Consider the following 24281-nt stretch of genomic DNA (forward strand, 5'->3'; position numbering starts at 1 on the left):
TAAGCGAATGATTATTATTAACAGATCTTGTATACATGTTAAGAGGTTATATATTAAGTCATGAACCAACATTCCATAGTAATGCCAAAATGAGCTTAGTTTTTTAAGAAGCTGCATATTATTTCCCCCTTAAGGAAAAGAACTACATTGTACATGATTGCCTATCATGGTTTTATGATATTCAATTTTGTTGAGCAACGTCATTTATTACCTCTTTTGCGTTTCTTGTTCAGACCAGAAGCTAAATTGAATCTGCTAACATGAATCTAAGTCTTTTATTTCCTCTTATACAGTATTAGGATTTTCGGGTTTATTTTATATTCCATGTTGGTCATGCTCAAGTCTGAAATAATGTATGTTACCTTTACATTTACTGGAATGTAAGACTGCACCGTGTCAGTGATATTTCACATTTGTTTGTACTACAGTAATATTTTCTTGTTTTGTAAACAGAAAAAGTGGACCCGTTAATTATAATCATCACTGATAATAACCTTCTCTTTTACAAAACCACCCCGGTCAAGCCGCACAACGTATTTGAAACTTAGGCAACTTTCGAATTGAGTGTTAGTTCTATGATGACGTGATTGTACGGCATAAACCACACTTTACTGTAACTTACTGGTTCAAAACCGAAAGTTAACGTGTAAAAGTGAGCTCGTACAACGTAATACAAACAACAAAATACTATCTTAATCTAATTGATAGTGTTACCGGCAGTCTCTTGCATCAGCCTGCTCTCTGCGGATGAATATCGTCCTTCCAGACGCACATTTTATAACAATGTTAAAAGGTGATCATTACTACTGTTTTAACCATCTGCCAGTGTGATATTGGGGAAATATTTTTGTCAAAACAAGTGTTTTAGATCATACAGTACGTATCATTTACAGCGGATGTCAAGACCGTTTTACGTACATTCCAATGTATCAAGTCAGCTTATGGGAACAGAGCAGATTGAGTTCAGACAAATAGCAATAATTTTACCGTTAACGTTATTTTATTAAATTCTTACTGTTTACATTAGCATGAGAAAAAGACCTTTTGACAGAGGAACGCTAAAAACTTGTAATACCAGATCTATCACTATGTAATCCTTTGCAGACTGAGTCAAAGTTTCATATGAAACTAGAAATTATAAACTAAATTTCAAGATACATAGAAGATATTTGTTTGTTTTGAGTGAATATGGAATATATCTCGGTGAGAAGTGAGAAAATTTCAAATATTTTCGCGAGCGCGTAGCGCGAGTGAAAATGTGAACATTTTCTCACTTCGAGGTGAGATATATTGCATATTCACGAAAAAACAAACAAATTTTCTTTTTATTTTATGCTCAATTACGTTGAGATGTGCATTTTGCAACAATTTCTAATCTCAGCGCGGGAAACAGACGCGCGTAAACAGACATGACGTCAGACGTGTTGTGACGTTAGAAAGACGCACACAATATAAAGTTCCATTTTATTTTATTTTTTGCTGCCTAACGTTATGAAATTCTCATTAAGTAAAATAATTTGAATCGAGAAATAATCTATAAAGAACAAAGTGCGACTACAATGTTCATCCTGTTTTAAACAAATAATTTAAAATTCATACACAATGTATAAGGGGGCGGAGCTATATCTCTCACAGTGTGAAAATATAGATTTCATATTTTCATAGTGTGAGTGATGAGATATAAAAATATTTAACTGGTAGAATACAGTATTTCATTAGTTAGCATAAAATAAATAAATTTAGTGCTGTTCGAAAATCTGTCTTAATTCAGAATGTACATGTAAACGATTTTGTATGAATAGAAAGCAGTTTGTAAATTATCAGCTGATGTAATATGCATTTTATATGCATTTTTATGAGTATTTAACGCTTTGTCCATGGTGTTAACTTATTCATTTTTGCAAGGTATAGTCACCCTTTTATTTAGGCAACATGGTTTACTTTAACATATCGGGACGTTCATAGACATTAATTTGGCTGGCGGAACTTCAAATTTAGTTTGATTTAACCTACATGTAAGCTTCACCAGGTCTAATTTACTCACAAGGAGTAAAAATATATACATTCAGGAGGAACTTTGACGGGACTTGTATTGAACCTGTATTCGACAATAGCGGAATTTCGAAATAAGCGGGTTTGAGATATTGAATTTAATCATAGTCTAAAAGCTGCAAATATCTTATTTGACTTTGTTGTTGATAAATAACCTCCGCTTAAAATTCATTATTGTTTCTTCTGTAAATGAAAATTGAAATTTATGACAGCTAATATCTTATTATCTGGATAATACATGTACCTTGCAAAACATTAATATAACAAAATAAATTACTTATGACAGACAGACAAAATAACAGTTATCAGTTATATGCTGTCGACTTTTTATATTTTTCGGAACTATTTTTAGAGAAAGCTGTAAAATTAATTCAGTTTGAGGAATAATTAATGATCTCATTTTTACAATGGCAAGCATGAACTAGCTGACCGAGGGATCGGGCTGTCTTGGTGACGGATACATTAATTAGTTCATATTAATCTCGAACCTAATAAAGCGCAAAGAGAATTAATCGATAAAGCTAGAAGAACAGTAAAATACATCTGTAGTGAATTGTTTGGCGACAATAACAATCGTTTTTGTGAGCCGGATGTACTCTCAAATGAAAAGAATCATGAGCAATGCAGATTTTGTATGACTTCTTTAACTATAGCTGAGAGAGTTCATTGTCTGATTCGCAGGATCCTGCCAATTATACCATGAGACGTGATTGATTGTCAACGGTAACTGATTGAATATCTTATTTCGCTCTGTTGAACAGTTTCTTCAGACTCATTTCACTGTCTGATCTACATTCACTCTGTGTTTAATATACAACACCAGACAATTTAATCATTTCATTAATACACAATTCACAAAAGTTTGGAGTAATTATTCTGCTGAAAATATAATATCTATTACTCACTTTGGCTTACTAACTGTCCATTAGTTTCCCGTGTATGCATGAGAATTTTTAAGGTTTATTTAAATTTGTATGTCTTGCTTTAAAGATATTATGTTGGGCAAGTTAAGTCAAACATCAGAGTTTCGGCAAACCATTATCATACATTTTATATGATTAAATAATAAATTCTTATTCTGACCCGCTAAGCATGATTATACTAGATTCTTCATAGTTTTCCGCAAATCGTCCAATATATGAATCAGTTATATGGAAATAAATGTATTATATGACTGCTTTATTTTTGTGGGGTTAGGGGGTTGGAATCATCACAGAGCGTTAGGACGTTTTGTTTAGTGTGTCAGGTGAATACCTGTGCAGTTGTCTTGGTTATTGTTTTTCACTATGTGTAGCTGTTTTATGCATTAGAGATATTTTCAAATTGTATATCAGACCAGTCAGCCAAGATATAGAAAGATATTCGTTGTCATATATCTTGTATGTATGTGTTTTTTAGTTGTTTTTTTTTTTTTTTTTTTTTTTTTTTTGTTATAACATTATGTAATATCATTTGAAGAGCTTATAAAGCAAAACTAATGCTAATGAACAGCTGCGGCTGTATGGGAAAAGCATGTTACGTAAAGATGTACGTTTGATACAAGAAATACAAGCAAATAATCAAAGTAGAACCTAGAGAATAATAGAATAATTCAATAGAATAAGCTGGACAGTCGTCATATAATCCATAATTCGGTCGGCGTGACGTTTAACCAGGCCAAAAAAAAAAAAAAGGAGAAAAACAGTAACATTTTTTTTTTGTATGGAAAACACATGTTTTTTCGTGTTATAACGTCTGCAGACTCCCGAGGGATTCTGAAGATGTTGTATCACGGAATGAACATGCGCTAACGCTATTCTAGCATAAAATGCGTAAACACTAATAAACGAATATAATATCCCGCAACGTCATTAAATTTCCATGAAATGCGCGCGGGAAAGCCTGCGTTGTTTTTACATTGAAGTCATTTCCTTTTGAATTGTCCTTTTTTGGACCGTAATGTGTTTACGCTTTGCTACGAAACGCGCATAATTATATAAAAAGGTGTTTTAATAGCACGTGAGCGCGAGAATTTGTCTGTTAACATATGTTTTCTCTCCTGTTAAAACAATCCCAAAAAGTGACAAAACAGCAGTTTTATGATAGAATGTTCTTTTCCCCCGTCGTAGCGTTCAAAAAGTGTATCATTGTAACTTTAAGGTATTTAATTTTTACTTTTCCATGCTACAACACTGACTAAATCTAATAAAGAATTCCTACTATTAGTTTCTCAAATTATCTCATTGTCATTTATCCCTGTCAGAGTGTTATTAATGTGGATCTTGTAAACTGTGTTATATTAAGGTATAAAGCATAATGGAAATGCTCTTAGAATGGACATCTTTATAGCTGTCATTTAGTGAATAGGATGTGATAACTTTTGATCGTCACCATATCATTATATACTCGTATCGTTTGATCTGTAAAATTTGTTCAAATTTATAGAAACTGAAACTGAAACTGCTTTATTGTCGAGCCCGCTTGCGGAAGCGAAGACATAGTTGTCCAAATGGCTGTTCGGTGTATGTGCGTGCGTCCGTGCGTCCCGCCGTGCGTGCGTGCGTGCGTCCGGATTTGTTTGTCCGGACCATAACTTTGACATCCATGGAGCAATCTCGTTTATATTTGGCATGATTGTTAACCTCAGTGAGACGGAGTGTCATGCGCAAACCGCAGGTTTCTATCTCAAAGGTCAAGGTCACACTTGGAGGTCAAAGGTTAAATTCAATAATGACTTTGTCTGGACCATAACTTTGACATACATGAAGCAATCTCGTTTATATTTGGCACGAATGTTAACCTCAGTGAGATGGAGTGTCGTGCGTAAACCGTAGGTTCCTATCTTAACAGGTAAGGTCACACTTGGAGGTCAAAGGTTAAATTCAATAATGACTTTGTCCGTAGCATTTCTTCTTCATGCATGGAGGGATTTTGATGTAACTTGGCACAAATGTTCACAACTATGTGACTGAGTGTCATGCGCAAGAACCAGGACCCTAGTTCTAAGGTCAAGGTCAAACTTAGAGGTCAAAGGTCAGATACAAGAATGACTTTGTCCGGAGCATTTCTTTTTCATGCATGGAGGGATTTTGATGTAACTTGGCACAATCGTTCACCATCATGAAATGGAGTGTCATGTGCAAGAACCTAGAATTACTTCCCTTTGTTGTTACTATAAATAGCTTATATTGTAACATTTTTATTACTGGTCGTAGGGAAAAATCAAGACCACTTTTCTGCAGTACAATATGCATGTTACATCCAAATTTGAGGTGTATTTTGACCTATCTCTACTAGTAAGGATTTTTGTGTGGACTAAGATCTTTTTTAAAGGTTTACTTCCCTTTGTTGTTACTATAAATAACTTAATATATTGTAACCTTTTGCAATCATTTTTTATTTGGCATAAATGTTTGCCTCAATGAGACAGGGTGTCATGTGCAACTCCTAGTCCTTTTGACAGCTGGCGGGCTCAACATGTTGCCCGTGGGCATCTATTTTGATTAAACGCCTAATTTTACACATAGTATATTCACTGGCATTGTACATTAAATAAAAAATATGATAAAATATATACATAATGGTATCAAACAATGAAACACGACATATTTGACAAAACTATTATACAGTGCAAATTACAACATTGCGTATTAAACATATGTCGATCACGCTATTCAGCGTTTCTTCTATATTCAGTCCATCAAAAGAGAAATAATTAAAACCATGATTCAAAGCTTCTAGAAAACAGTGTAAAAGCGTCTATTGAATCAGAATTTCTCATAGAGATCTGTTTACAAGTAAAATACAAATAAAGTAAAATATGAGATCCAAAGAAAGTGTTTTATTTGTATGTTGAAAACAGAAACGGTGTGGTTTTGTATTCCCTTAGCATATTTTGGACAGGTTCAGAGATGAATAAGATGCCAGTTAGTTACATAATCATGTTGCAATGCATTCAACAAGTTACTGTTCAGAAAATGCCACCCCTCTACACAGTGTTGAGTTTACCTCAAAGGGTAACTGAAGTGTACTTCTGGCTTATGATTTTGTATTTTTAACATTAAAAAAAGGCTGTATCAAATTCCTCATTATACCGACCGACTAGATTCTTGGTTACTTGTTAGATGGGTCAGAGAAGCAAGTCTTTCGTGATCTTAATATTTTTCAATGTATTCCTATTATACTAAAGGAGTTAATTTCTATTTTATTTCATTGAACATTTCATCAAATATTTCAATTGATAGGTAACATAGAAATGGATGGAATAGCTATTCCTATGTTACCAAAGAACCAGCGATTTAGCAATGGATTTGTTATAGTCACTTTAATTAAACACAAACAAACTATGTTTGAATATCGGCCTTTAAAGCAGATTCTTAGAGCCACATTTAAAAAAAGGAATGAACAATGCATTTTTTGCAAATTCTATCTTAATGTTCTATATAGGTTCAACAGCTCACAGTTCTTTTGTAGTGTATTACCTGCATCAAAGCCACATTTTACGCAGATTGTAAAATGTAAAATAAATCAGATAAATTTAGATATCTTTCATGTTATTGCCTCCAGTCATAGCTACTTTAATTAATGTTTAGATATGGCAATTTGAGGTGTATTATAAGTTATATTTAGATATATCAAAATATAGTATCAAATTAAGAGAAGATAATTCATAAAATCATTTCTATGCTAACAATATCGATATAAGAATCGACCATCATCATTCTTGGAAATCCATTGAATAACAACCATTTGCATTCATGATTGTTGTATGAAAGAATTAAATTGATATCTATTTAGTCTTCATAAATGACACGTCTAATAGTAATAAAAATTTGTGAATGAAATCCATCCGAGTCTTATCAAGATAGTCTGGTCTGGCTCTCATTCGAAGTGTGTTCATCCTGGATCTCAGGACCATATGTTGGATCGCCCCTGGATCAGTAGTTTTCTTCAGTATGAAAAATCATACCGCTCTTTTCAATAGGAGCAGTTGCTCGAGTGACAACAGACCTAAAGCATTTGATAGCGGTCGACTTGATGCAAACGGGACATTGACCACAAACTTAACGGCGACACAGGGTCAGTACTTAAAAATAATGTCTAAAAACAAGCAAAATATGTTACTATTCAATAGTGCAAAGCTAAAAGATATGGTTATTACATGTATATGAAGTATTTTATTGTAGTCCATTTCACCACTATATGGGTCGTTTATTTTAGGCTAAATGTCGTGTAAAAATAAACATCTTCCGCTCATACCTTTTCATAAAGAACATTGTATAGTAGTTAGATATTTTGTATGAAATAAATTGCTAGTTGTGTTTTTCAAGGTCCCATATGAGTCCGAATATAGGTCATGTACAGGGATAATTTAAAACACTTCATTTAACAACGAATATTCAATATGGTAACCGTCAGCTTTGGAGCACGTCTGTTGTCGGGGCTGGGGGCACTTTTGTTGTCCGAACTATTTCTGAAGTTAGCGACATATTTGCTGTCGGAGACAGGTCTTTTTTCCGGGGCACATCTGTTGTCCGAGTCACATCTTTTATCCGGTGAAAGTATGTTGCCCGAGGCACGTCTGCACGGTACGTCTGTTTTCGGCAGAACGTCAATTGTCCGGGCTTCGTAAATGCATTTTGACCCGAATATGTTGTCAGGGGCACGTTCGTTTTTAAATATATGAAATAAATACAACGGTTTCATGAATATGTGCGTTTAGTCAGAGCTTATAATCAAATTTTTACCTTTTGTCAAACTTACGTAGGAGATTTCCTTAAGTAAGCAAGGTCATAAAATTTGACCAAGCAGCTTAATGTCGCCAAATAACGCAGCCTAATGGATTTTTGACATTATGTTTTGATCTGCGATCAAGAATTCTTGGGTTGTATACAATTCTTGACGCAGATAAGCATTTGCTAGTCGACGCATTTGGTATTATGGCCGTAACTTGACGAAAGCAATGATATTTTAGGAAATTATTAGTGCAATGTATGTAGGCAAGCAACCGCTACATTTTATGTTCATTCAAATGTTAATTACACAATAGCTTGTCAAAGTTAAAGAAATTCAGATGAAAGGATGAACATTTCCAAAAATGAGAAGCTGTTCTTTTAGATATGCAGTGATATGATATTGAACGGAAGAAATGAAATAATCACTTATACGGATATCTCGTATGTATGATAATCGTCAGAAAAAAAATGTACAGAAGTCTTTAAACTTTAGAACTTGGAACTTTTGCATCATTATGTACAGTCCTTTTTTTAATACCTGATGAGTAATATGTATCATATCGCCATTTGTATCACTATGTCCTTGTCTACCCCGATAGTACTATTTTTCCTTCCTTATTGTACCCCCGACAACAAAGTTGTAAGGGGGGTATACTGGTTTCAGGTTGTCTGTCTGTCTGTCCGTCTGTTCGTAGACCCAATCTTGTGCGCACCATCTCTCCTTATCCCCTTGACAGAATTTAATGAAACTTCACACAAGTCATCAGTACCAACAGTAGTTGTGCATGGGGCATGTTAGGTTATTTTAGAAAAAAAATGCAGAGTTATGGGACTTTGTTTTTTTTTTTGTTACTATACTATATACATAGACACAATCTTGTGCGCACCATCTCTCCTCATCACCTTGACACAATTTAATGAAACTTCACACAAGTGATCAGTACCAACAGTAGTTGTGCATGGGGCATGTTAGGTTCTTTTAGAAAAAAATTTGCAGAGTTATGGGACTTTGTTTTTTTGTTACTATACTATATACATAGACACAATCTTGTGCGCACCATCTCTTCGCATCCCCTTCACACTATTTAATGAAACTTCACACAAGTTATCAGTTACAACAGTAGTTGTGCATGGGGCACATTAGGTTCTTCCAGAAAAAAAAATTTGCAGAGTTACGGGACTTTGATTTTTGTTACTGTACTATATACATACAGTCTGCATATGCAAAATTGTGCATGCATAATCTCCTGAACCCAAGCACACAATTTAATGAAACTTATCCCCTTAACACAATTTAATGAAACTTCACACAAGTGATCAGTAACAACAGTAGTTGTGCATGGGGCATGTTAGCTTCTTTCAGAAAAAAAGTTGCAGAGTTATGGGACTTTGTTTTTTTGTTACTATACTATATACATAGACACAATCTTGTGCGCACCATCTCTCCTCATCCCCTTCACACAATTTAATGAAACTTCACACAAGTGATCAGTAACAACAGTAGTTGTGCATGGGGCATGTTAGGTTCTTTCAGCGACAATAATTGCACAGTTATGGGACTTTGTTTCTTGTTAACACACTATGTACATACAGTCTGCATATGCAATCTTGTGCGTGCCTAATCTGCCAAACCCTTCCACACAATTTAATGAAACTTCACACAAGTGATCTGTACCAACCCTAGTTGTGCATGGTGCATGTTACATTCTTTTAGATAAATGTTCTGCTTAGTTATGGGACTTTGTTTTTTGTTACTATACTGTATACATACAGTCTATATACATACAGTCCACATAATTATGCAATCTTGTGTGCGTCAAATTGCAATGTACTGTGTCAGTGCATGCGGGGGGTACATTCATCACCTTTAGTGATAGCTCTAGTTCTTACTAATATGATATTTAAATTTAGAAGGTCACCAGGAGAATCAGTGCATATATCTATGATTTCATAAAACAGAAAACAGATTGTTATCAGCGATTTGTTCTGAAACGAAAGTTTAGTTTGCATTCTACATAAATCTTTTATAATGTGAACAAAAAGACATACAAAATATGTGTGATTAGTATCTACATTATTGATACTTATTCTTAGAGCGTATCTTGTATAAATCTTGTAAAAACATGCTTTCTCCTGATTACGTACCTGTCTGAATATCGTTTTTCCAGATGCACGTTCATATAATAACATTTAAAAGGTGATTAATGATTCATTATCAGTGCTGATATTTTGACCACCTGCTTCTCTGACACTAGAAAAATGTTCTTGTCAAAACAAGTGTTTCAAATGTATTTACATGCCAAAACCTATTAACGTACAGTTGAATATATCATTATATACGCCCTGAGAAATATGACAAGTACAAATAATGCAAAACTATTTAAAAACAAAATAGCGTAAGTCACTGCGATCAGTAATTTTCTTTCATATTGTTTTGTAATGCAGCGCCGTGTTTTTTGTTTTACTGTGTTGGCATTTGGGTGCATTTTAATTTGTTTTTAATACGTTTTGCATCAAGATGAAACGTTCAGATAAATCAAGTGTTCTTAATACGGACACTCTCATAAATTACGATTTCTTTTACCGACGTCAATATTCCTGAGAAAAATGTTTGAAAGAAATCATTATTAGGGAAATGAAAATTAATATGCTTAAAAACACTTTTTCTGCTTTAATATGATGCAGATATGGTGTGCAGTGGCCTTGGCTGTATCACGTGGTTTGATAAAGAAACATTTGTTTAACTACAGGAGAATCAAATCAAGTTCCCTCGTACTGTATAAAACAAGAGTATAGAAAAGTAAAGATACAGCTACCGGACGTATTGACTCTAGCGCAACCCAAGTCACGCTCCGCAACTCAAGAATCAATAATGTGCATTTCGGACTTCTTTATAACACTTTTATAGATACTTTTTAAAAGAAATCGCTGTTACGAAATCCTCAGTTTGTAAATGTGTGACTTACACCATGAACATATAAAACAATAAAAAAAAATATAAAATGCGTTGGCAAAATACAAACAGAAAATATGGACACCCCTCAGAATGGTTAATGACCTTGAATGGATTGATTGATACAAGTGTAACCCGATTATGGTGGCTAGAGAATCTCACTGTACAGACAGACAGTGTAAATACACTTATTTAGAGATTAGCTTTGTTTTAACACATGTGACTAAACACTGTTTTCAAGGCCTGAAAATACAAATAGCGTCGGTCCGGCAACAATGTACTAAGTAGCGAGAAAGGCATGGGAGCGTTATATCAGGGTTTCACTTTGCATAATTATATTAGTCTCATTTCAAATTTGTTTTCAGGTTTCATAGAATACGTATTAAAAATCAAGACACATTTTCTATTCGGGCATTGTTTAGTTAAATGTTTTTAGCATTCGTCTAATATAAGTTGCCGTTATATTCAAGATTTTAGTAAAAAGTTGTTTTCAGAATTTTAAATTATCGAGCTAAATTTTAATAACCAAAATAATTTTATTTATGTGTTTTTGTTTTTACCGCATTTTTAGAAATTCTCAAAGATTACATTTGAAGTACAAGACATCATAGTATTCAGTGACTATTATCTGCATCTGTATTTTTAAACAGACGAGTTGTGAGATTTTGTTTCCCATTTGACAGCCACGTTAGGCTGCATTAATGAATTAATACCTTTCTGATGCGTGTGAAATATTCCTGTCAAAATATATTTGGCATCTTGATAGGATCCTACATATTTGTGACAGTTTATACTTCCTGTTGTAAACTTCATGCTCCTTCATTAGCTGTGTATCAAAGTTCTTCAGCAACGTACGGTATGTCTCGTACATCAAGTACTTTGCGACGATTTTATTATGACATAACGATATTACTAAAGCAAGATGAATAGATGTCATTGAGACATTAAAGACTCACCACAACCTAGTAACCTACTTAATTCTCCCGCATGCACCTCGTGAAAATCGTTCCGATAATAGTGTATAATACAGCTGTATTGCATGATAACAGATGGGCAATTTAGGTCCTCCCTGAATTAATGTGTGTTCACATATTCATTTAGAAAACTTACTCAGTCAATCTGTTTGGGTATATTGATTATATCTCTATTATTTTATGTAAGCACATACAACACTATTATTACCAAGAAAGGTATCGAAAAGATCTGAGATAATTATTAGTCCCCAACTAGTTAAAAACCAGTGTTTGGGACGATAAAGCGCGTTCCGTATGTCCGTCATTCCGAACATTTGATTTCTATTCACTTCATACTGCTTCCTTTTGTACTTTCTGCAGCTTGCTAGTGTTAAGATACGAGTCTTGTGACCCAGGCAAGTGTCTATGCCTTTCATATATTTAGCAATGAAATAGGTCCAATCGCTTAGGTGCCTGTGTCTTGGACTAGCTTTCAAACTATGTTAAATGCCCTTTGTTAATATGTAGAGCTTGTGAGACCTATACATCTCATAGCAAATTTTCCTCTAGCCTATATTATTTGTGTACCAGTTATTTAAAATGATTCCTATTTTGTGAGCTCAGTAATTTCAGGGATAAGACAAATCAGTCAATGTTTATGATTAACAGCATACATTCAGTACTTTTCAGCTTTAGGTGTTTTGCACGTTCGGATCATTTTTTTTCCTACAATGAAGAATTTGACTAAACCCTGATTTTTCAAAACTTCAGTGTATGCTTTGAAAGTTTGGCAATTGAAAACTTCCGGTTTGCCAAACATGCTAAACTACCTTAAGGTAGTTCTGCACGTTAGGATCGATTTTTTTTTTAATTTTTGACAATGTAGAATTTGATTAAACTCTGATTTTTCAAAACTTTCGAATATACTAAGAATATTCAGCAAATGAAAAAGATAGGGTCGTGTGCTTGATTTTTTGCTAGACTGATTTGAAAAATTTCGACCTCACGCAATTTTTTATAATGGGAGTCTATGGGAAAAACGCAATATTCATAACATTTTCGCGAATAGAAATTTTTCTACAATGTAGATTTTAATGAAACTTCTAACAGTCGTAGATAAACATATGACCTAAAATATGATGAAATAAAATATATAGGTCCGTGTGCTTATTTTTGAGATATCTGACTATAATTAAATTGAACCGCCTATTTCAAGCTAATTTTAAGACATTATTTTGAATTATTTAACGTGTAAGATGTTTTAATATCATATTTTAACTCTGGAAAGATAGTAACAGTGCCATTTTAATACATTTACTCACGGGTTGCCCTTAACTCAAAAACTGATTTTCGTTTCCGTACGCCGAATCCAGGCATTATTCTACGTTTTCCGGATAAATGACGTTACGCCATCACTTCCGGTTTATCAAACGTGTAGAACTACCTTAAACCCTTATAGGCTGAGGCACTATACTTGACTGGTCTTTTTGTTAAAGTTCCCATCAGACAATCTCTTTGAATCAACAACATACATGTTCTATCGCTGTTTCATTCCCACGGATGGTTCATTTTCAACCAGGCATTACATTTAGTTTTTCCCAGAAACATATACGGTCCTAAATATTGATCTAGTATAACTGTATGTCATATTAGTTAAACGAAAAATAAGAACTTCCTGCTGACCATCCGCTTTATTACTATCCGCGAGCCTATTTCGAAAGTTTAGTGCTTGTGAAAGGTGTTCGCTGACTTGTGTTATCAAAATGACTATCAAAACAGACGGCAAGAACAATGAAAAGAATTTGCCTCTTTATCAGGTAGAGAAGTGAAACGTAGGCTCCCAGTACGAAGAAAGTAGCTGAACATGTTTCGAGGGTGCTGCCACTTTATGTGACAGAGAGAGATTTGATTAATGAATCTAAGCAACTGTCTACAACTGATGAAATCATTATGAAGATAAAAGTTATACTCGCCAGATGAATACTTACATCTGTATTGCGAAATAAAGGTATGATATGGAAAGTACATAAATTAATATTCGTGCAAAAAATATAAAAAAGAAACTTAGTCACTTTGCTCGTATGTACTAGTGTATTTCATGTTAAAGGAATGCGAACATTCTATCAAACTATCAAATGATAAGCAAAGATGAATGTGATTTTTGATTCAAAATGTTTCAGTGAAGTTTTTGTAACATGAATTTTATTCAAAACTACCCAGTTTATTTCCCTGTTAAACAGACTAAAATATGTGTAACTGTGCAACACATTCAATATTTGAATGATTGTACGTCAGAATTCTTTACGTCATATCGTTAAACGTAATAGCGGTGCGACGATGGAAAGAAAACCACACAGAACTTGCAAATGTTTTGGAAATATTTTCAAATATTTATGTAAGAACTCCTGATGGCGTAATAGGATCGAAATGATATATCATAAACAGCGCTTTACTCTTAAATAAAATACAAAATGTCCCTCTACTGCGCACCTAACTCCAAACAATGGTTTTAATTAACGAATAATCACTGTTTGGGGTATATTACTTCTAAATAAATGTTAAAACTGTTGATGTTAAATGTCTTTTCAAAACAAAAGGGTATACATTGTCATGTTTGGTTTTTGTTTACGAATGACGCGATTAATTACAACAGTACCAAATGTTGATAACTATACAACACGCTTAATTCTAACTGCTTATATTTATGATTTCTACAGAAAAATTGGTTTAAATTTTCCATAAATTCTATTCGTTGTTTTAACAAACATTTACGTTATACTTTTCAGTCAACGAACGCAAACTGATACCATAGAAGATGAATATTAAGTGCTTAAAGAACAAAAGCTTTTAATAACACATGATACTGTAATAGTATCTCCAAGAACAATTCCAATAGAAATTACTGAAATAAGACAGTTATTTAAATTTTTCTTCTGACATGTCTCTGAATCTACACTTATATTAAACCCGCTTCATACATTAAATTGAAAAGATGAATTAATACCTGGCAGAGAAGAAAGCAAAGTAGAACAATGTTTCAATCAATGTACAGCAAAATAGTGAAGAAGGTCGGGGTGGTTTTTCTCGAAGCCTGTCTTGTTTCACCTTTGAATGTGAGCCAACATACGTTTTGTTCTCCATGCCCAACCCCTCCCCCTCCCCCCGCCCCAAACAAACAAATAATAAAGTTTTTGTGCGGAGAAAGAGGAGAAATTGATTAGAAAAAGACTAAAGGCCACCACCCTATAAAATGAGGGGTTGGGTGCTTCTATGGGAGTTCGTTCATTTTCATGAGCACTTATGACACACGAAGAAGAGTTATGACTCTCGCAATAACAATCTGACGATAGGAAGTCATTCGATAAATCAAAACCAAATGATGTGCTATCATATAGTGAAGTCATTGCTTCACGTTTAAACGTAACTATAGAGAAATATTTGACCCTAATAATCAAAACAACGTAACTATAGAGAAATATTTGACCCTAATAATCAATGTATTCAACTTAAAACGTTGATAGACAAACTGAAAGTTAAAGACAGATAAATTGTCAGATGACGGGTATGCCCTTATTGTCTGAACTCGATTCGAAAGAAACTTTGCCTTCTATACCATAAGGGTTGGTATATTGTCAAATATATTTACTGATTATTTCATTGTGCCGTATGGATTGTTTATTTAATTTTGTTTTGACGTAGAGAGTGTGTACCCTATTAAATTGTTACTTCTCCTGAAAATTTGATTATCAATGCAAATGTTAGTTCCGGATACTATGGGGTGTGAGGGGTTTGCACGTTTCATGGGCAGATTCAGTCTGCTGTTGTTTTGAATTGTTATGTTCAATGCTTTCAAGGCATCTTCTTGCCGGTTTTTAACGCACTTACGTTATTACATAACTGAAATTATAAGTGTTAAATAGATGAGTTATCATTTTTCATTATGGCAGATAGGCAAGAAATTGGAAGCAAAACATAATTTTGTGCTCTATAAAAATGGTAAAAAAAAAAGCTTTTCCGAAAGTAGTGGGTGTTGATCGAAGAAAAGTACAGATGGACAATTCGGTAAATTCATGTGGAATATCATTGTATTTGGCGTCTAACTTGTCACCTGACTGTCTCAGCTGACGTTGTCTGTTGTGGCTTTATCAGCTAATTACCTTAGGCCGGTATTAGATTTGTCAATAACCCAGGATAGGACACTAATAATGACTCTTTTGTATGCCTTTACATCACTTCAATTTGATATAATCAATGGTACTTCCCTTCATTATGTGTCATCGCTGACGGCTTGTGCACAACTGGCATTGGAAACCAAAGTTCATTAACGTCTTAACAAATCACATTCATTGTACGAAAGGAGATTAATTTGATACTATTGTCACAGTTCTTTTCGTCAATGTCTCTTATAATTTTGCAAATTTTACGTACTTTTAAAGTGTTTCATGTGTAGTAAAATGAGTAAACCTGAATGCCTGAAATATATGTTCTTCAAAACATTCTTCGAGTGTTTTTGTTTGTTTGTTTGTTTTCTGTCTTTTTCAAAAATGCACTTTCTAGGCTAACATAAATTAATTTGTTTTAAAAAGTATAAGAACAAGTTTTACAGAACAGACTTGGCTGTGTTATATACTTCCATTGGAAAGAATCTTCTTACAGAATTGATTGTGTAAACTGGTAACACTAAATGCTGTCCGTAGGTTCTTACATGAATTTTGATATTTATAAAAAAGATGATTACACAGACTTGGGTGCATATTATAGCATCACTAGCCCAATCATTTATGCCGCAATGAGTACCGTTTTATGATTAAAGTTGGTATGTATGCAAACTTCATTTTTAAGGCCAATGGCATGTAGTAAAATATTACAGGCGCCTTGGAATGTCAATATAAAAATCCGGAAACGCGTTAACATTAGATTTTTGTATAGTGCAGATTTTGTCTGAAAATGAAGTGTGGATGCAACAATATTAAAACAGCTAACAAGTACTGTGGCCTAGAGTTAGTTTCATTGAAATTATATCTCTAACTTTCTTTGAATATCACGGAAGAACTATTGTTTTTATTGGGCTCAGCGTTGCTATATCTCTAGTCTTTAGGAATCATGGAGTACATCCATTTATACTATCATAGAATTTCGCTTAAATTGGTGTAAATGGTGTGTGTGTGTGTGGGAGGGGTGGGGAGGTGTTGCGCGAGGGGTGCTATACATTCCATTACTGTAAAAAAAGTACAGACTCGATCAAACCGAGTCTGCTGTTACGTTGCTTTACTGCGTCCTATGCTTCCAAAGGAATTGCAAAGGAATTGTTTTCACAGATTTTGTTGATCGCACATTTAGTATCTATCACCGTTTTGTTGTAATATTTTAGAAATGAAGCATGTTAAAGGTATGACATATAGTATTACTTAAACCGAAATAATTTTCCCTCGTACGACAGATGACTATTTATATTTTATATAAGTATTAAGTGTCTGTTGTAACATGAAATTCACGTCATGAGTGTGCGTTATTTTTTCTACATTCCTCAGTGTGATAAAACTACAAAATGCCCGTTCAAGTATTTCATGTGATCGTCGTTTTGCTGTTGTAATATTGTATAACCTTAGTGTATTTAACGAAAACAAGATTATCATAATGTATGTGCGTTGCCGACACCATTTATTCTCTCAACTCAACCAGTATGGCCTATTATAGCTTCTTTTTTTATTCATTTTTGCAGTTTTTTGGTTTTTGTTTGTATTTGTTGGGTTTGATGTCACACAGACTTAGTTATAGGATATATGGTGACTTTCCAGCTTTTGAGGCGACAGAAGATGGACCAGCTCACTCGTCATCAAAGTCCCGTTATAGCAATATTGTTATCCAGCTGTATCGTTACAAATCATACTGTTTTCTCCCATACCCAACTTTCCTGATAGTTTAGATCAAAAGCGCATGTAATTAAAAACTAAAGTAAAGAATACTGTGCAGTAATGTTTTTCCTGTGTAGGCCAATTTAAAAGGCATTTTAGAGGAAAGACTCCTAATAATCGTTACATAATTTCTGAAAATTGTTTGTTTCCAAAATAACGTAATAGGAGTATGATAAACTACACGGCGTCTCATATCTATAAAAGAAAACATCAGTTTTCGTCATCAACATAGATTTATATTTTTTACTTCCTGAACAACAAAGCCAGTTTTTCCCGAAAGTTCGACTTCAAAAGCTATTTACATCTCCCTTTACCGGAAAGTCGTAAACATTATTCTCCGCATGACTTCGATCGTGTTCAGCGAAAAAAAAGCGTTTTTTTTATTTTGTGATACTTTTAGGGCAAGTGGCTGTATACATTTTTCTGAAATACAGACTTTCCCAGTTTCATTTATGAGTGCAATATGATTTTAACCTATGGTAAGCTTTACTGTCTAGTAGTCTACCGATACCTTAGACGAAATTTTGACCTTTGATGAAACTCTATATTAGTAAAAAAGAAATGTTTAGGATCATTCGTAAAATTTAAGCTTGGATCATGTCGTTTCCTAGGGTTTCTCCTAAATAAAGTACTTATTATATTTAGACGAAATGTTGTTTGAGTACATTCACGAATAAAGTTTACCTATGTATGTTCATTTTATTTTCAATTTACACCCGCGAATTGGTTTAAACATTATGAAGTAATGTCAAAAAGAATTTTTATTACTATAAGATCGATAAAGATATTATGAAGCAAGGTCTATACTCGTTATCGGCCATTTCATTATAGTCTTCCTAGATATATTTGGAAAATCATATACGGCTTAAACTTCTTTGTGGTGTTTATCCACCGACCTTCCAAGGCAATGTGATGTCCTACCGCGCCCCTTTTTTATTACATCCATTTTATTAATTTAGTAAATAAATGCTAATTGTTTACAAATTCTTAAAACCACTGCTATAAGATTTCGTTCCGAAGAGGGTACGTTCTTGGAACATGACTGTTTCTCACGTACTTTTGTTCTTATCTCTATGATGGCAAAGTTTATTAATGTTAGACAGACAAATTGATCGGTATATATCAAGAACGCAAGGGAACTGTTGAAACTTCAGGTTCATTTTATTGGAATCAAAGCCTTGAAATGTCTGGTGGTTGCGGGTTTTGTTAGATTTATTTTCATTTTAAATGCCAATCTCTAAATGTACATGTATAAGAAACAAATACTAATGTGCCTCATATCTAAGATAAACTCTGCCTGACCTTACTTGAACAGCTGGAAGTCAGTGATGTAACCATGGGCTGGAATACCTAATCGTTGACAAGTCTTATATAATCTAAATGCCCAGTGTGAATGGATAGAGGATGAATAAGAACTGCTTGATCATTGATAATTCATCCTTATTGTTCATGAATGGGACTACTTTGTGTAGCACACGAACATATCTTTTGGATGTGATTTGGAATCAAATAAAGATGCTACATGATTGTCAGAAATACACTTAACTTTGGTAGCCGGATAAACCCGCAACCAAACATGAGTTCAAAGGCGAAGACGTATGTTTTAGAACGTTTCTATTTAAGGCATATCAGTAAAAATTGGCATTTAAATTTGATCTTTGGGCTGGTAATTAGACACATTTGATGACTTGTTTTACACTTCCTAAATAATTTGTTTAAACAGGAAAATTGCCGTATATGTTGAGACAGAAGACTACGTTTGTAAATGAATTTTGCACAGATATTCAATATATACATGTACCATATTAACTGATGAAATCAATTATGTGCCAAGAGAAAATAAGGCAGAGATTTCTAAATATCAGCAGCTTAATTTATGTAATTACGTAATAACACGATGTCTTTTTTCATTTTCCAGTTTAGACGGCATGGCAGGCTATGCTATATTTGAAAACTAGAATAAACTATTGGCATTTAGTATACTATCAGTAAAAGGGAATAATACTTTGAATGTGTACTTTTAGGGAAATTGTTAGTTTGCTGGTTTGGTACTTAAACAACATAAAATTTATCCTATACAAACATATTCAAACTATAACAACTCGAGTTTACACGGTTTATTGAATAAAGCACAACTGATGTTATATACGTGATATTTTCTGACAATTCTAGACAAGTCCTAGAAACGAGAGTAGGAGCTGAAGTGTCACCAAGAACACCGGTAGAGTCAATAGCGCTACAATAAAATTTCAAGGAAAACAGGAAAAGCTACATTCAAAGAATGCAGCCGTCCATGCAGAAAACACTGAAATGAAAGGAGAAAAAGCTAACTGATTTTATTCTTCCAAAGGATTTTTTTTTCACAGACTGTTGATCGCACATTTAGTATTTATCACCGTTTTGTTGCAATATTTTAGAAATAAAGCACTATTAATGGTATGACATATATTTACAAACCGAAATAATTTTCCCTCAGGTGACTATTTACATTTTATATAAGTCTTAGGTGTCTGTTGGAACAAGAAATGAGTGTGTGTCTTTTATACGCCCGAAGGGACGTATTATGTTATGACACCGGTGTCCGTCCGTCCGTCCGTTAGCAATTTCGTGTCCGCTCTGTAACTCTTGAACCCCTTGAAGGATTTCAAAGAAACTTGACACAAATGTTCACCACAAGAAGGCGACGTGCAGAGCGCTTATTTCGGATGACTAGCTTCAAGGTCAAGGTCACACTTAGGGGTTAAAAGTCATATATGACTTTGCTGTGTCCGCTCTGTAACTCTTGAACCCCTTGAAGGATTTCAAAGAAACTTGACACAAATGTTCACCACAAGACGGCGACGTGCAGAGCGCTTATTTCGGATGACTAGCTTCAAGGTCAAGGTCACACTTAGGGGTTAAAGGTCATATGAGTGTGTTTGTGTCCTCTCTGTAACTCTTGCACTACTTGAAGGATTTCAAAGAAACTTGGCATAAATATTCACCATACTGAGACGACGTGCAGAGCACTTGTTAGGGTGACTAGCTTCAATGTCAATGTCATACTTAGGAGTGAAAGGTCATATATGACTTTGCTGTGTCCGCTCTGTAACTCTTGAACTGCTTGGAGAATTTCAAAGAAACTTGGCACAAATGTTCACCACACTGAGGCAACGTGCAGAGCGCATGTTTTGGATGACTCGCTTCAAGGTCAAGGTCACACTTGGGGGTCAAAGGTCATATATGACTTTGCTTTGTGTATATTGCTCTGCATTGCAGTGCGCTTGTTTTTATTTGGCAGATCGCTTTTTTGTTCTCTTGCAATCATTTTTGTATTACTTCCCTTTTTTGTTAATATAAATAGCTTATTTTGATACTTTCTTATTATTGGCCCTAGGGAAAAACCGAGACCACTTTTCTGTGGTACAACATGGATGGTACCTTCAATTTTTAGGTGTAGTTTGACATAACTTTACCTGGTAAGAATTTTTTGTGGACTTAGAATTTTTTTGGAATTTCTTCTTTTTGATGTTCCTGTCCTTTGGGCTTGAACAGTCAAGCTCTTTAAATTTTGCTCCCATCCTTTGATGTAACCGTCCGGGCGTATATTGCCCCGCTTGCGGCGCTCTTGTTTCTACATACCTCAATGTGATAAAACTATAAACATACCCGTTCGAGTATTTCATGTGATCGTAGTTTTACTATGATAATGTATAACCCTAGCGTACTTATCGAAAACAAGATTATCATATATGTATGTACGTTGTCGACACCATGTATTCTCTCAGCTTGACCAGTATGGCCAATTACAGCTTCTTTTTTATTCTTTTTTTTTTTTTTTTTTTTTTTTTTTGCTTGTTTTTGTTGGGTTTAATGTCACACAGACTTAATTATAGGTCATATGGTGGTTTTCCAGCTTTTGTTGTGAAAGAAGAGGGACCAGCTCAGTCGGTCATCAAAGTCCCGTTATAGCAATATTGTTATCCAGCTGTATCGTTACAACTCATACTGTTTTCTCCCATACCCAACTTTCCTGATAGTTTAGATCAAAAGCGCATGTAATTAAAAACTAAAGTAAGGAATACTATGCATTAATGTTTTTCCTGTGTTGGCCAATTTAAAAGGCATTTTAGAGGAAAGACTCCTAATAATCGTTACATAATTTCTGAAAATTGTTTGTTTCCAATATAACGTAATAGGAGTATGATAAACTACAAGGCGTCTCATATCTACAAAACAAAGCATCAGTTTTCGTCATCAACATAGATTTATTTTTTTACTTCCTGAACAACAAAGCCTATTTTTCCAGAAAGTTCGACTTCAAAAGCTATTTACATCTCCCTTTACCGGAAAATCATAAACATTATTCTCCGTATGACTTCGATCGTGTTCAGCTAAAAAAGCGTTTTATATTTTGTGATAGTTTTAGGGCAAGTGACTGTATACATTTTTCTGAAATACAGGCTTTCCCAGTTTCATTTATGAGTGCAATGTCTGGTAGTCTACCGATATATTAGAGGAAATTTTGACCTTTGGTGAAACTCTATATAAGATCCAGTAAAAAGAAATGTTTAGGATCATTCGTAAAATTTAAGCTTGGATCATGTCGTTTCCTAGGGTTTCTCCTAAATAAAGTACTTATTATATTTAGACGAAGTGTTGTTTGAGTACATTCACGAATAACGTTTACCTATGTATGTTCATTTTATTTTCAAATTTACACCCGCGAATTGGTTTAAACATTATGAAGTAATGTCAAAAAGAATTTTTATTATTATAAGATCGGTAAAGATATTGTGAAGCAAGGTCTATACTCGTTATCGGCCATTTCATTATAGTCTTCCTAGATATACTTGGAAAATCATATACGGCTTAAACTTCTTTGTGGTGTTTATCCACCGACCTTCCAAGGCAAGGTGATGTCCTACCGCGCCCCTTTTTTATTACATCCATTTTATTAATTTAGTAAATAAATGCTAATTGTTTACAAATTCTTAAAACCACTGCTATAAGATTTCGTTCCGAAGAGCGTACGTTCTTGGAACATGACTGTTTCTCACGTACTTTTGTTCTTATCTCTATGATGGCAAAGTTTATTAATGTTAGACAGACAAATTGATTGGTATATATCAAGAACGCAAGGGAACTGTTGAAACTTCAGGTTCATTTTATTGAAATCAAAGCCTTGAGATGTCTGGTGGTTGCGGGTTTTGTTAGATTTATTTTCATTTTAAATGCCAATCTCTAAATGTACATGTATAAGAAACAAATACTAATGTGCCTCATATCTAAGATAAACTCTGCCTGACCTTACTTGAACAGCTGGAAGTCAGTGATGTAACCATGGGCTGGAATACCTAATCATTGACAGGTCTTATATAATCTAAATGCCCAGTGTGAATGGATAGAGGATGAATAAGAACTGCTTGATCATTGATAATTCATCCTTATTGTTCATGAATGGGACTACTTTGTGTAGCACACGAACATATCTTTTGGATGTGATTTGGAATCAAATAAAGATGCTACATGATTGTCAGAAATACACTTAACTTTGGTAGCCGGATAAACCCGCAACCAAACATGAGTTCAAAGGCGAAGACGTATGTTTTAGAACGTTTCTATTTAAGGCATATCAGTAAAAATTGGCATTTAAATTTGATCTTTGGGGTGGTAATTAGATACATTTGATGACTTGTTTTACACTTCCTAAATAATTAATTTTGTTTAAACAGGAAAAATGCCGTATATGTTGAGACAGAAGACTACGTTTGTAAAGAATTTTGCACAGATATTCAATATATACATATACCATATTAACTGATGAAATCAATTATGTGCCAAGAGAAAATAAGGCAGAGATTTCTAAATATCAGCAGCTTAATTTATGTAATTACGTAATAACACGATGTCTTTTTTCATTTTCCAGTTTAGACGGCATGGCAGGCTATGCTATATTTGAAAACTAGAATAAACTATTGGCATTTAGTATACTATCAGTAAAAGGGAATAATACTTTGAATGTGTACTTTTAGGGAAATTGTTAGTTTGCTGGTTTGGTACTTAAACAACATAAAATTTATCCTATACAGACATATTCAAACTATAACAACTCGAGTTTACACGGTTTATTGAATAAAGCACAACTGACGTTAGGTATATAACGTGATATTTTCTGACAAATCTAGACAAGTCCTAGAAACGAGAGTAGGAGCTGAAGTGTCACCAAGAACACCGATAGAGTCAATAGCGCTACAATAAAATTTCATGGAAAACAGGAAAAGCTGCATTCAAAGGATGCAGCCGTCCATGCAGAAAACACTGAAATGAAAGGAGAAAAAGCTAACTGATTTTATTCTTCCAAAGGATTTTTTTTTCACAGACTTTGTTGATCGCACATTTAGTATTTATCACCGTTTTGTTGCAATATTTTAGAAATAAAGCACTATTAATGGTATGACATATATTTACAAACCGAAATAATTTTCCCTCAGGTGACTATTTACATTTTATATAAGTCTTAGGTGTCTGTTGGAACAAGAATGAGTGTGTGTCTTTTATACGCCCGAAGGGACGTATTATGTTATGACACCGGTGTCCGTCCGTCCGTCCGTTAGCAATTTCGTGTCCGCTCTGTAACTCTTGAACCCCTTGAAGGATTTCAAAGAAACTTGACACAAATGTTCACCACAAGAAGGCGACGTGCAGAGCGCTT

At 34.1% G+C, this 24281-nt stretch overlaps 1 protein-coding gene across 4 annotated transcripts in view; it reads left to right on the forward strand.

Annotated features, from left to right (window-relative positions):
- Positions 1-24281, forward strand: part of LOC123532215 (ligand-gated ion channel 4-like) — a 265041-nt gene that overhangs the window by 193612 nt on the left and 47148 nt on the right. The gene's annotated exons all lie outside the window — the stretch shown is intronic.

This window comes from Mercenaria mercenaria, chromosome 11 (assembly GCF_021730395.1).
Source record: "Mercenaria mercenaria strain notata chromosome 11, MADL_Memer_1, whole genome shotgun sequence".
Lineage (NCBI taxonomy): Eukaryota > Metazoa > Mollusca > Bivalvia > Venerida > Veneridae > Mercenaria > Mercenaria mercenaria.